Raw genomic sequence first — 11,219 nt, 5'->3', positions numbered from 1 at the left:
AGCGGCATGTGCGTAGAGTACAAAAAATCCACCTGACGGTATCGTCCTAACTTAGACCATGCTCAACAGGCAGTAGATATTGTCTGAATTTTCAAGGAATTACGTGGATGGTCTTGTGGTAATATGACCGACAATGAACTGAGATGTATCTGAGAGCATTGTGGCTTTAGATAATGGAGATCGGTGTCCATATAGTACCAATAATATGTCAAATGAATTTGGGCAATCAAATAGTACAAGTTAAAATCAGGGACCCCAAACCCTCCCCGGCTGTATGGCATTATTAGAGTGTTCCACCCTATGCGCGGCTGTTTACCTGCCAATATAAGTCATGTAAGCAAGGTACGAAGCGTATCAAAAAAATATGCGGTAGGTGCAATGGGTATATTTAAAAAGAGATATAAAAACATGGAAGTACCGCAATTTTTATGATGGCAATCCTACCAGCTATGGAGAGAGGGAGCTTGATCCATCGTTCAACCTGTGTTGTAAGTTTGTCTATTGCGGGCCCATAATTCAAACAAATCACCTCAGGTGCACTACAATGCAGAAAGATGCCCAAATGTTTCGGGGGATCAGTACACCACTGCAATGGGAATTCAATATTGACCTGGTTAGTGGCCGGGGTCAACGGGAAGACCTCAGATTTGGCCCAGTGATAGTTTGCCCCGAATATACTCCAAATCGCACCACATACGGGGACACAGCCACCTTCATTGGGCCTGCAACCCCTCCCCATTCTAAGCTGACCAAGGCATTGGATGCACCTTAGTTTTATTGTCAGCATTAGCTATCTGGTGACTAATACCAGGTATATTTTGGCTTGGGGAAATCAGTCTAGCTGCCACCATAGTGACACTGGCACCTGTATCCCTCAGAGCTTCTACTTCGGTCCCATTGATGTTTGGCCTTTGTCTGTACTTCTCTATGCTTATAGGTAAAACTGTGAGGGCTTCAATATTCACCCCACCTAGGGAAACTAAAGTAGCCTCTGTGTAACCTCTGGCCTCTCCAGAGTACACTTCAATCCCCACTCCAATGCTAGCCAATCCCTTGGACTGTCCACCATTGGGGGGGATTTTAGAAGAATGCTGAATCTCCTCTTTGATGATGACAGGCATGACACATCCCAGAAGCCTTTGTGGGGTTCTAGTTCTTACCCTGATAACCCCTACCTTTGGTCTGGGAAGAGTCTCGGGCCGACCCTCCTGAGTAGAATTTTGGGGGCCTTTAGAAAATTCTTATATTTTATCTTTGTTGTTGCTCACATCTTTTCCCTGCTGGGAAGTCTGAGTACCCCTTTTCCAAACCCTTCTATTAAAGGTTCCTTTATGCTTGTAGGACTTAGCCACATCCTCATGAAGGGTCAGCCTATCTCTGCCCTTGACTGAGAACAACTCCCACAATAGGGAGCCCCAATGCTGGTAACCTATCCATGTCATTTTTCAAGCCCTCTCAAAGGCTGCGACCCATTTGTAGATGTAATCATCATCACTAAACTTGGGGACAATCCATTTAGTTATTTTAGGGTCAAAAGTTTTCTCCTGTTCCCTATGTCTTATTCTTCAGGTTTTATTAGACTTGATTTAGACCTCTTCTGAGGTCAACAAGTACATAGTTAAAAGTGGTAAAACAATTATGATATTTCAGCATTAAAACAATTTAAAAAAACTTTCAAAGAATTTATACAGATTATAGCAAACAAATTTATCAGATGGCGATTTACACAACTCAATTAAACTTTGTGGAGCAGATATTATATCTAAAACAAATGGGCTTTCTATTCCAGCGCCGCGCCACTACCAAAATCAAATATGGACAAACCAGCATCACATGTAATAAGTCTTACACTCCTCCATTACATAATTCACAAATTCCTGTGGTACTTTCCGAATTCTCCCATTTAAAAGTGTAGGTCTTTAGTGGAAGAATCCCCAACCTCAATAAAATTATTTTGCGCCGGACCCTATGTTCAGAAAACCGTATTCATCATTGGACAATTTTGTATTCTAAACTATCTATGAGGTGTGCCAAATATTTCAGCTGAGAACAATGTTCTACATACACATCATAACTTATTCTTGGGGTCAGGCTTTTTAGGAAAGCTTCAAATGTGCTGGAGTCCAAGATTTCAAAAGTGCTGTCGTGCAACAGGACTGAGCTAATGCAATACTATGATTCTTATTAAAAGTTTGATGAGAAGACTCATTTCTAAAAGTCTCCAATTTTAAACTATACCTTAAGGACCCTAGGTCTGCATGTAAAAGATTATAGGCCCAGCAAAGTATATTAGTGATGGCTGTTGCATAGGCACTAACTAAAGATAACTCCAAGCGAATTGCTTGGAGAGGGACAGCCTGGTTAACTCGTAACAGTTTACGTAATAAGATCCCTCCTCAATCATTTAATGGATGCCAAGTCTTAATTGAGATATATTCTAGGACATATGTTAAGATAGGTGGTATTTTTTAATGAAAAACCTCAAGCAAGGAAGAAAAATGTCTGTTACCATGGGAAGAGTAAAATCCATGAAGTGCACCTGCGTAAGCGTCAGCCTTGAGACCAATGTACTGGAAATGGGAGAAATTTTGTAACGTCTGAGTGAAAATTCACTCCAAGTAGGTGTATTCTTTAAGGGTTTGCAGTCTAATGTCCAATTAAAGTGAAAAAATCGCTTTCTCCCTCTAAAGGGAACGACTTTTGTTTTAGAAATATTTGGAAGAAGGACATTTTCTTTAGCATAACGATTTAATGCGTTTAAGTTTCTTTGTAGGCCTATAGGAGTAAGATTTAAGATTGCTACATCATCAGCGTACATTAAAATATGTATGTTACTAGATGCTATTTTAGGTGGGAAATTATTGATTATTAGAAAATATTGTAGGAGATCACTTATATAAAGGGAAAATAAAATGGGGGCTAAAAGACAGCCTTGTGTTAATTCACTCCTCATAGGGATTAATCCAGTTAATCCCTTTTCTCCCCCCATTTAGACTCTACACCATGTTGTAGAGTGCAATGATTTACTCATTGTGAGTAGATTGTTGGGAGTTCCTAACTTCACTAACTTCATCCTGAGTGTTGGCCTATCGACGCAATCAGGCAGCAGTGAAATCAACAAAGACACAATATACAACCTGCTGCTTTGAAACTACATATTTATCTGTCACTATTTGTAGAGCTGCGATATTGTCTGTGACAGAATGTTTTGGACGAAAACCATTCTGCGTCGAAGGTATCACTCCTATGGAAAATGCCCAGTCTTTCTGATGATCCAGAACACATGCTGCAAAGATCTTCCCGGTAGCGTCCAGAGAAGCTACCTGTCGATAATTATTAGGTATCAACCGTGAGAATTTTTTTAAGATAGGGACCACAATACTCCCCAGCCATGATTTTGGAATTCTCCTAATGGAGAAACAGTGGTAGAATAGGGTGGCCAAAAATGTGCCCCATTCTTTGGGATTACTTTGAAGGACTTTAATCGGGATTTGATCTGGTCCAATTGCTGCAGATGTTCTTACGGCCTTTATATAATGGGCTATTTGTTTTGGAGTTGGAGCTAAAGCAGCTGGACTGGGATTAATCCGTTTGGGGACTTTAGGATCAAAATCTTTCTCCTGTTCCCTATGTATTTTATTGCCACCATTTTCTGTGAGCTTTAAGCCCATTTTAACCCTTCTCTCTTCTAGGGCTGACCTCCTTTCCCCGAGTTCAATCTTTTTCCTCTCAGGTGAGAGCAGGTCAAGCTCTACCCAAAGGTTAACTACCACCTTACCTGTAGGGGGGTTGCTAGAGTGATTTCAGCCACATCCTGCTAGTGACTGAGATCCACAGAAGGGTAAACAGTTTTGGTCTTCACCTTCTTCCCCATCATCTTCTACTTGGGGTAAGGCATCACCCTCACTCCTTCTGAGGAATGGCCTTCACTCTCTAGCTGTTCTTTCTCATAGGAGCTGAGGGATTTCTCAAGGTCCTCCTTTTTGGCTCTAGTTCTAAAGCCAATCCCTCTAATTTTGCATAAGGCTCTTAAAACAATGATCTTCAGAGTTGGGAGGATGGACAGGTAAAGTTTCCTGTCAGTCTCCATTGTGCACTAACCTTTGAAAGACGGGACCTTTTAAAAACTTACAAACGTTTTATAGCTTTTCCTAACTTTCCAACTTTCTAATGACTTTGGAATGGGGTCTACACAGAGCCCTACCATATCCAATAAAACTTTTTTTTTAGAAAACTCCAAAAAATTGATTTGAGTTTAATGTCAACAGTGAATTTCTCATGCACAGTCACTTATGACCAAATGACTGCGAAACACTAGTTCTGGAGCCCATCGCAGTAATACCAATGTAGGAAAGTGGAGAATTATTCAGTGAGGCTAGTTAGGCTTCACTATGCAATACTCTCGCAATACCCTAAATAGGTCCTTTGATTCACACTAATAAATCCCAAGCTCAGTCCTGGTAATGTGGCATAGAGCAGTCAGGCTTTACAAGAGGAACATGTGTTAAGCATTTAAAAACATGGATGATAAGTAATTGATACGACTCGAAAGAAATCTGACAACAATGTATAAAAACAAAGCAGATCTTAAAATAAATTTAGACACCAAACTCAAGAACATTTTCATGAATATAACAGGAGGTATGGATTCTAAAGGCAAAAATAAATCAGAACATTTTGCTGATGCAAAACCTTAAGGTTGCAATCAATGGGGAAAAACACTTGTGACAATCGGTCATTTGCAGGTCAAGTCCAGTGGAACCCACTGGTTGTAGAGGTGAAGGACCAGGCTCCAACAGTCAGTTGTATTTTGCCTGGCTCATAGGGCCCAGTGCAGAGTTGTGGTGGTTGTACCTGGTGCTGAAGCTGGAGCTGCAGGTTTAATGGTTTTAATGCGTAGACTGTGCTGGTGAGGAAATGGGTGCAAAATCTAGACAACGAGGCCAATGAGGCATTGGGTTGAATATGCTGCGGGGTTCCCTTGAGGTAAAGCGTTGAACAAAGGTAGTGGTAGCCAGACTGGCCACCAACAAGCCTTGGCAATGGCAGGCTCAGCCTTGGGTTACTTTGACGCACTGTAGTCCAAGGGGAATGGTAGCCGTCTGAATAATACTGGAGGTCAGGACTACATTTCCCCACAATATACTAGAGCATTTACTTTTGGGTGAGCCCTCGGTGGGCCCAATGGCCAGTGACCAGTGATTCTTTGGTTCCGGGAGCCTGCTTTACCTATAGTCAGCAGTGGACAAGTACCTATAATCCAAGAGAGTTCTATAGTTGCACTTGGCTTGCATAGGGGTTCCTCTTTTTTTCGGAACTGGTTTCTGGTCCAGAACGAGTCACAGTTGTGCAGTTGTAGGCCGGTTGCCACAGGTGCAGGTTATTAGAGTTACAGAGTCGGATCTCTTCTATGTCCTTGGCTTCAAATCAATCAGATCTGAGGCTGAGATGCAAGGGGTAGCCTCCTAAATCCTAGATTTAGGGGCATTATTGGTGTGGGGGCTGGTAACCAATGGGCTACCATCCCCAGGGGATAATCCCCCCTTGAAGTGACCACTTCCTGTGGAGTGTGGCACCTTTTCTACCCAGAAGCCTCTATTCTGCAACTTTTTAACATGGCACAAACCTTCCTTGGCTGTACAGACCAGGTAGCCCACCTAAGGGTGTAGCTAGCCTTCTGAGGTTGTACAACTCCTGACTATCTAATTTTCCCACCTGCCTGAGTTGAAAATGTGCCTTCGGAAGGGGGTTTGCTTTTCCTCCTCTGGAAGGGAGCATGCTTGCATATCAGACGGAGGGAAAGGCTTTGAAGCTCACTTCCTAAATGTGCCACTTCACTAGCTATCCCGACGGGCGGAAGTAACACCTTCCTTCAAGGCAGGACTTTGTATCTGACTCCTGTGACTGTTCACACCTCCTGGCAGGGGGTAAGATTCCTGTTTTGGTAACAGCAGCTGCAGGCTGCCAGGCAGGGCACAGGAAAGGCTGGGGCAATCAGGTAGGCAATCTCTTAGGCTGCCACCTGGGTGCATACCACATACAATCTGACTTTGGAACAAGATTGGGTTTGATGAAACAAGCCATTTGATACATAACAAACATGACACTTTTCAGTGAGTCCATAATAGATCTTGCAACTGTGGTGTGACCAAGTGCCAGCTCCTGATATCCTATGGTCCCATGATCACATATGGAAGGGGGCTACTATAGGGACATATACATTTGTATATGTCTACACCTTTAATATGATGCACCCTGCCTCGTGGGCTCAGGAGGCCTATCTTAGGGGTGACTGACACATATATAAAAAGATTTGCTGTGAACTTGCCACTCATGGAGAGTGTAAAGTCGAGTTTGCACTGCTCATACTGTCTGCAATGGCAGGCCTGCTGTCATCTGTTTTCCTGGGTCAGTCAGGGTGGCACAATCAGTGCTTCAGGCCCTGGTTACCCCTTCAACTCCCATGTCCTGGGTATCACTGGTACCACTACCAGGGACTTATAAGGGGATTACTTTTCTTGCCAAAGGGGGGGTACCAATTCACATGCATCATATTTAGGGAGAGAACACTAGCACTGGATCCTGGTTAGCAGGCTTCAGTGCACTTTCAGAGTGATAGCCATCAGCATTGGAGAAAAAAGGTGGGGAGGACCATACAAAAATGGTGCATTTCCTAAAATATAAAGAACAGAAGCAAAATGTGACCCAAGCAAATTCCCCAAAGGAACTTCCCTATTCTGAATAAAGAATCAAAAGTAGCAAGGGCAAAGTCTATGATAAAGGTGTCAGCATCAGCTGAACCAGATTTAAGGTTCAATGGAAATAATCTGAATATTCAAGCATGAACCTTAGTTCTCCGGGCAGGGAAAATCAGCAGAGTCAAGAAGAGGTCTTCTCTCAGAAAAGTTAGGATAGGGTCTGAACTGCCATACTAAGAGCACACAATTAAAGCATGAAAGAAGTTTACAGAAAGCTTCTCTTTATCATCTTCCACTGAAGAATCCAATCAAAAGACAGTGTTCTTGGAGAGCAGGTAGACCCTCTAGTTTCCCAGTTCCATCAAAGAAGCAAGAATATGTACGACCTTGGATCAGTCTTATCTGTCTGGTACAGGATAGTGTCTCCCACTGTCTCATTCTTCATATCCGAGGCCAAACGTTAATTAAAACACAATGGTCTATTACTCTAATACAATGAACAATGGAACTATTCTAAGCTAACGAAGACATAGATAAGACACCTGCAAAGAAAGGGAAAAACAGGAGACTGGCAAAACATTTTATAAAACATAAGGGGCCTCATGTAGGTAGCCAAATACCGGTCGGTAACGGCCGATTTTCGGTAAATATGCCGTTACCGACCGGTATTCAGACAAGTGAGATGTAGGAGTCCAAAAACCACTTTTCGGTAAATATGAGGCGGTAAATACCGATTCATATTTACCGAATTCTAAAATACCGATTCATATTTACCGAATACATTATTAACGAATCGGTAAATATGAAGTGGTAAATATGAAGTGGTAAAACTTTAAAATGACATGTAGGAGCAGTCGGTAATTAAGAAATCCAGGAAAATCGGTAAATAAGAGTCGGTAATTAACACGGATGGAAAGCAGGTGGTAACCATCAACAATGCACATAAGCAATCCCAAAATGCAACAGCGTGGACAACATGGCCGCCATGTACGTCATTGCAAGGCGCCTACGTCTACAGGCAGCAGGACTGAGGGTGTGGCGACGGGAGGAACAAATCTACAGACAGCGCATCACACTATTACAGCTGACTGATGCAGAGATACATGAGAGGTACAGGCTACACCCCGAAACCATCATGGACTTAATCAGGGACCTTCACCCACTCCTGGACCAGCCAATAAGAAGGGCGCACGCCATACCCCCACATGTGCAGGTGCTCTGCAGCCTACATCTGTTGGCATCCGGCAGTTATCAGGTGGTGATAGCTGCGGTGGGTGGGGTATCCCAGAGTTGCCTGTCACGTTTCTTCAGGAAGTTCCTGGATGCCATGATGCAGAGAATGCACCACTACATCAGCTTCCCAAACACACAGGCTGCACTGCAGAAAACAAAAACAGACTTTTATCACATGGCACAGTTCCCCCATGTCATCGGCTGTATTGATGGCACACACATCCCAATCTGTCCACCAGCTGACACAGAGCACATCTACAGGAACAGGAAGTCCACCCACTCCATCAATGTGCAGGTGATCTGTGATGCAGGGAACATCATCACAGATATTGTTGCAAAGTTTCCTGGGAGCACCCACGACTCTTACATCTTCCAGAATAGTGGGATCTACACACGACTGAGAGCCGGAGAATTCGGAGAGGGATACCTGCTGGGTAAGTAACAGTGACGCCCCTTGAAACCTGCAAATCAGAGTGTATAGAGGCATGTAACTGATGGTTCCCTTTTACTCATCCAGGCGACAGTGCATATGCATGCCGTTCATTCATCCTCACTCCCTACCTACACCCAGCAACCCAGAGTGAGAGACGATACAACGTGGCCCACAAATCTACACGCAATGTGGTGGAGCGCACGTTTGGACTGCTGAAGAGCAGGTTCCGCTGCCTCCACAAGAGCGGAGGCGCACGCCAGTACAAACCCATCACCTGCTGCAAGATAATTGCCACTTGTGCAATGCTGCACAACCTTGCCACGAAAAAAGGTACAGATGTGGAACTAACATATTTTGAGGACAACGAGGATGAGTCAGGCCAGCCAGAGGGCAGCGCAGCTAGAGTGCCAACTGCAATCGATGGGAGAGAGAGACGGGCAGAGATCACATGCAACTATTTCTGAGTAAGTGAGGGGACACAGCGAGTTGTGAGAAGTCATGACGTAGTTTAATGTGGCACCACGCCATGAACACATGAACAGGCCAATCTGGCAATATGCCATCTATACAATGAGTATGTCCAGGGTTACGTCACCCAATGGCAAGTGGATAAGCAGGGCCACATCAATGTTTGCGCATACGCGCTGCAGTGGTGGATTGCACGGCCTGTGCATCCTCACTAGAGCCAACCCCAAGCCGCCTGCTGCTCCTGCGTGCTTCGGGGACGGGGGGTGTGATGCTGCTGCTGGTGTCGATGCTCTCCGCAGCATCCCCTGCAGCAGTTGTCGACGCCTGACTAGTCAATAGCACCCCTAGTGCACTTGTCACCTGCACCATCCCCCGAGACAGGTCGCTGCAGCACTGTGTTAGGCCCTCCTGCATCGTCACAGAGCGCCGGCAAAGTAGGGAAGTCGCAGTTGCCAGACGGTTGAGTGCCCTGCTGGTAGTGTCCCTTCTCTGGCGTTCCCGGCGCCGTGCTTCGATGTCAGCATCTAATTTGCTGCACAACTGCTGGATTGACTGGGACATGTCCCGAATGCCCGCAGCCATGCCGCGAATGTTTGTGTCCATGTTGACTAAGCTTGTCCTCATCACCCGCATGTGCCTCTGGACTGACATTACTGCCTTTGATTGCAGGCGCTGTTGCTTCAACATTTGGCCCTCGAGCCCCAAGAAGACACCATGGCCGTCAGTGGGTGCTGGTGGACTCTGGACACGCGACCTGCGGCGCCCTCTTGCTCCCGTCTGTGCTGCCTGTGAGGTGTGGGGCACAGTGGGATGGCTCCCTTCCTGGGGCCCGGTGCGGTCTTCTGGGCCCATGCTGTCGTCTGACGAGGTGTCTAAGGCTCGTAGCCTGGCTGCTGGACGCCGCCTCATTCTCACACCTGCAAGCGGAGATGTGGCCGGTGAATCGAACAAGAGTGGCGATGCTGGCTCTGGTGGTGGTGATGCTGGCTCTCGGTGAGGTGATGCTGGCTCTGTGTGCGGCGAGGCTGGCTGCGTAGGTGGTGCGGCTGCAAGTGGGCCTGCTCCCTGGTCTGAGCTCGTGCTGGCTAGAGGTGATTTTTGTGGCCGGTGTGCCGTCTCCCCTGCAGCATGCCCTGTACTGCATGATGTCACATCTGTGGACAGAAAAACAACATTGGCTCAGTGTCCCCGAAGGGCTGCATTGCAAGCGTCACAATAAATCATTTCACATTCCAATCTGTCCTCTGTCTCCTTGTGCCTCGAGTGCGTGACATGCCTTGTTGCCCTGTGACATTTACGTCATGGTTAGTGTTGCCCTGACTACATCTCCCGGAATGCATTGCCTGTCTGCACTGACACGTGTGGACTGCAGTGTGATTCTCGTTTCACAATGGGGGATGTGGGATAGGGGTAGGGGCGGCTACATTGCTGTGCTTTCGTCTTACCTTGCTGTGTTGCGGCTCTGGCAGAGCTGTCGGCGTCCCCAAGACCCACGACGCTCTCTTGCTCGAGTGTGGCCGCCACCAGCTCCTCCAGTTCGGTGAGGGCAGGTGCCCTGTTGGTTCCACCTCCGGTCTGGCTGGCCTCCTTCTGGATGTCGCCCATCTTCCTCTTGGTCACAATCCTCAGGTCATACCAGCGCTTTTTGAGGACCTCAATGTCCCTGTGGGTCACTCCCACAGCATTGACCTGCGCCTGGATGGCCAGCCATATGTTGCGCTTTTCGGCCTCAGGCACTTGCAGGGATTGCCTCCCAAACAGCTTCTGGTGCTGCTTCACCACCTCCTCCACCAGCACCTGGAGTTCCTTGGGGCTGAATTTGAGCTTCCTCCTCCTTTCCCCTCCGTCTTTCTGTGTTCTCTGGCTGGACATGCTGTTCGTTTCCCGCTCGCACATGCAACTGCTTCCTGCCTCTCCTCTGCACTCCGAGCCTCTCCAGGGTCGGCTAATTATGTACACCTGCCTGGGTGTGGCCACTTCGGCTAATTGTGTACACCTGCCTGGGTGTGGGCAGTTCCTGGTTGGGTGGGCTGTCGTTGCACAAGATTAGCTGTTTCGTCAAGTCATGTGATGTTATTTACCGAATCCGTACGTACCGATTCGGTATTTTCCGATTCGGTAGATACCACCTCGGTATTTTCCGATTCGGTAGATTCCACCTCGGTATTTTCCGAATCGGTAATTATCACCTCGGTATTTACCGAATCAGTGAATTCCGATTCGTATTTACCGAATGTTACCGAATCGGTAACTGTTACCGAATTTTTACCTACATATAACTTACCGATTCTAATTTACCGATTCGGTACGGCTCGGTATTTAAGAACCGGTAAAAATTTTTTACCTACATGAGGCCCTTAGTCTTATTTTAATTCCATTAAGCAACT

Source organism: Triturus cristatus, chromosome 1_2, assembly GCF_964204655.1.
Source record: "Triturus cristatus chromosome 1_2, aTriCri1.1, whole genome shotgun sequence".
Classification (NCBI taxonomy): domain Eukaryota; kingdom Metazoa; phylum Chordata; class Amphibia; order Caudata; family Salamandridae; genus Triturus; species Triturus cristatus.
The sequence above is the reverse complement of the archived record's forward strand: the minus strand, read 5'-3'. Positions refer to the sequence as shown.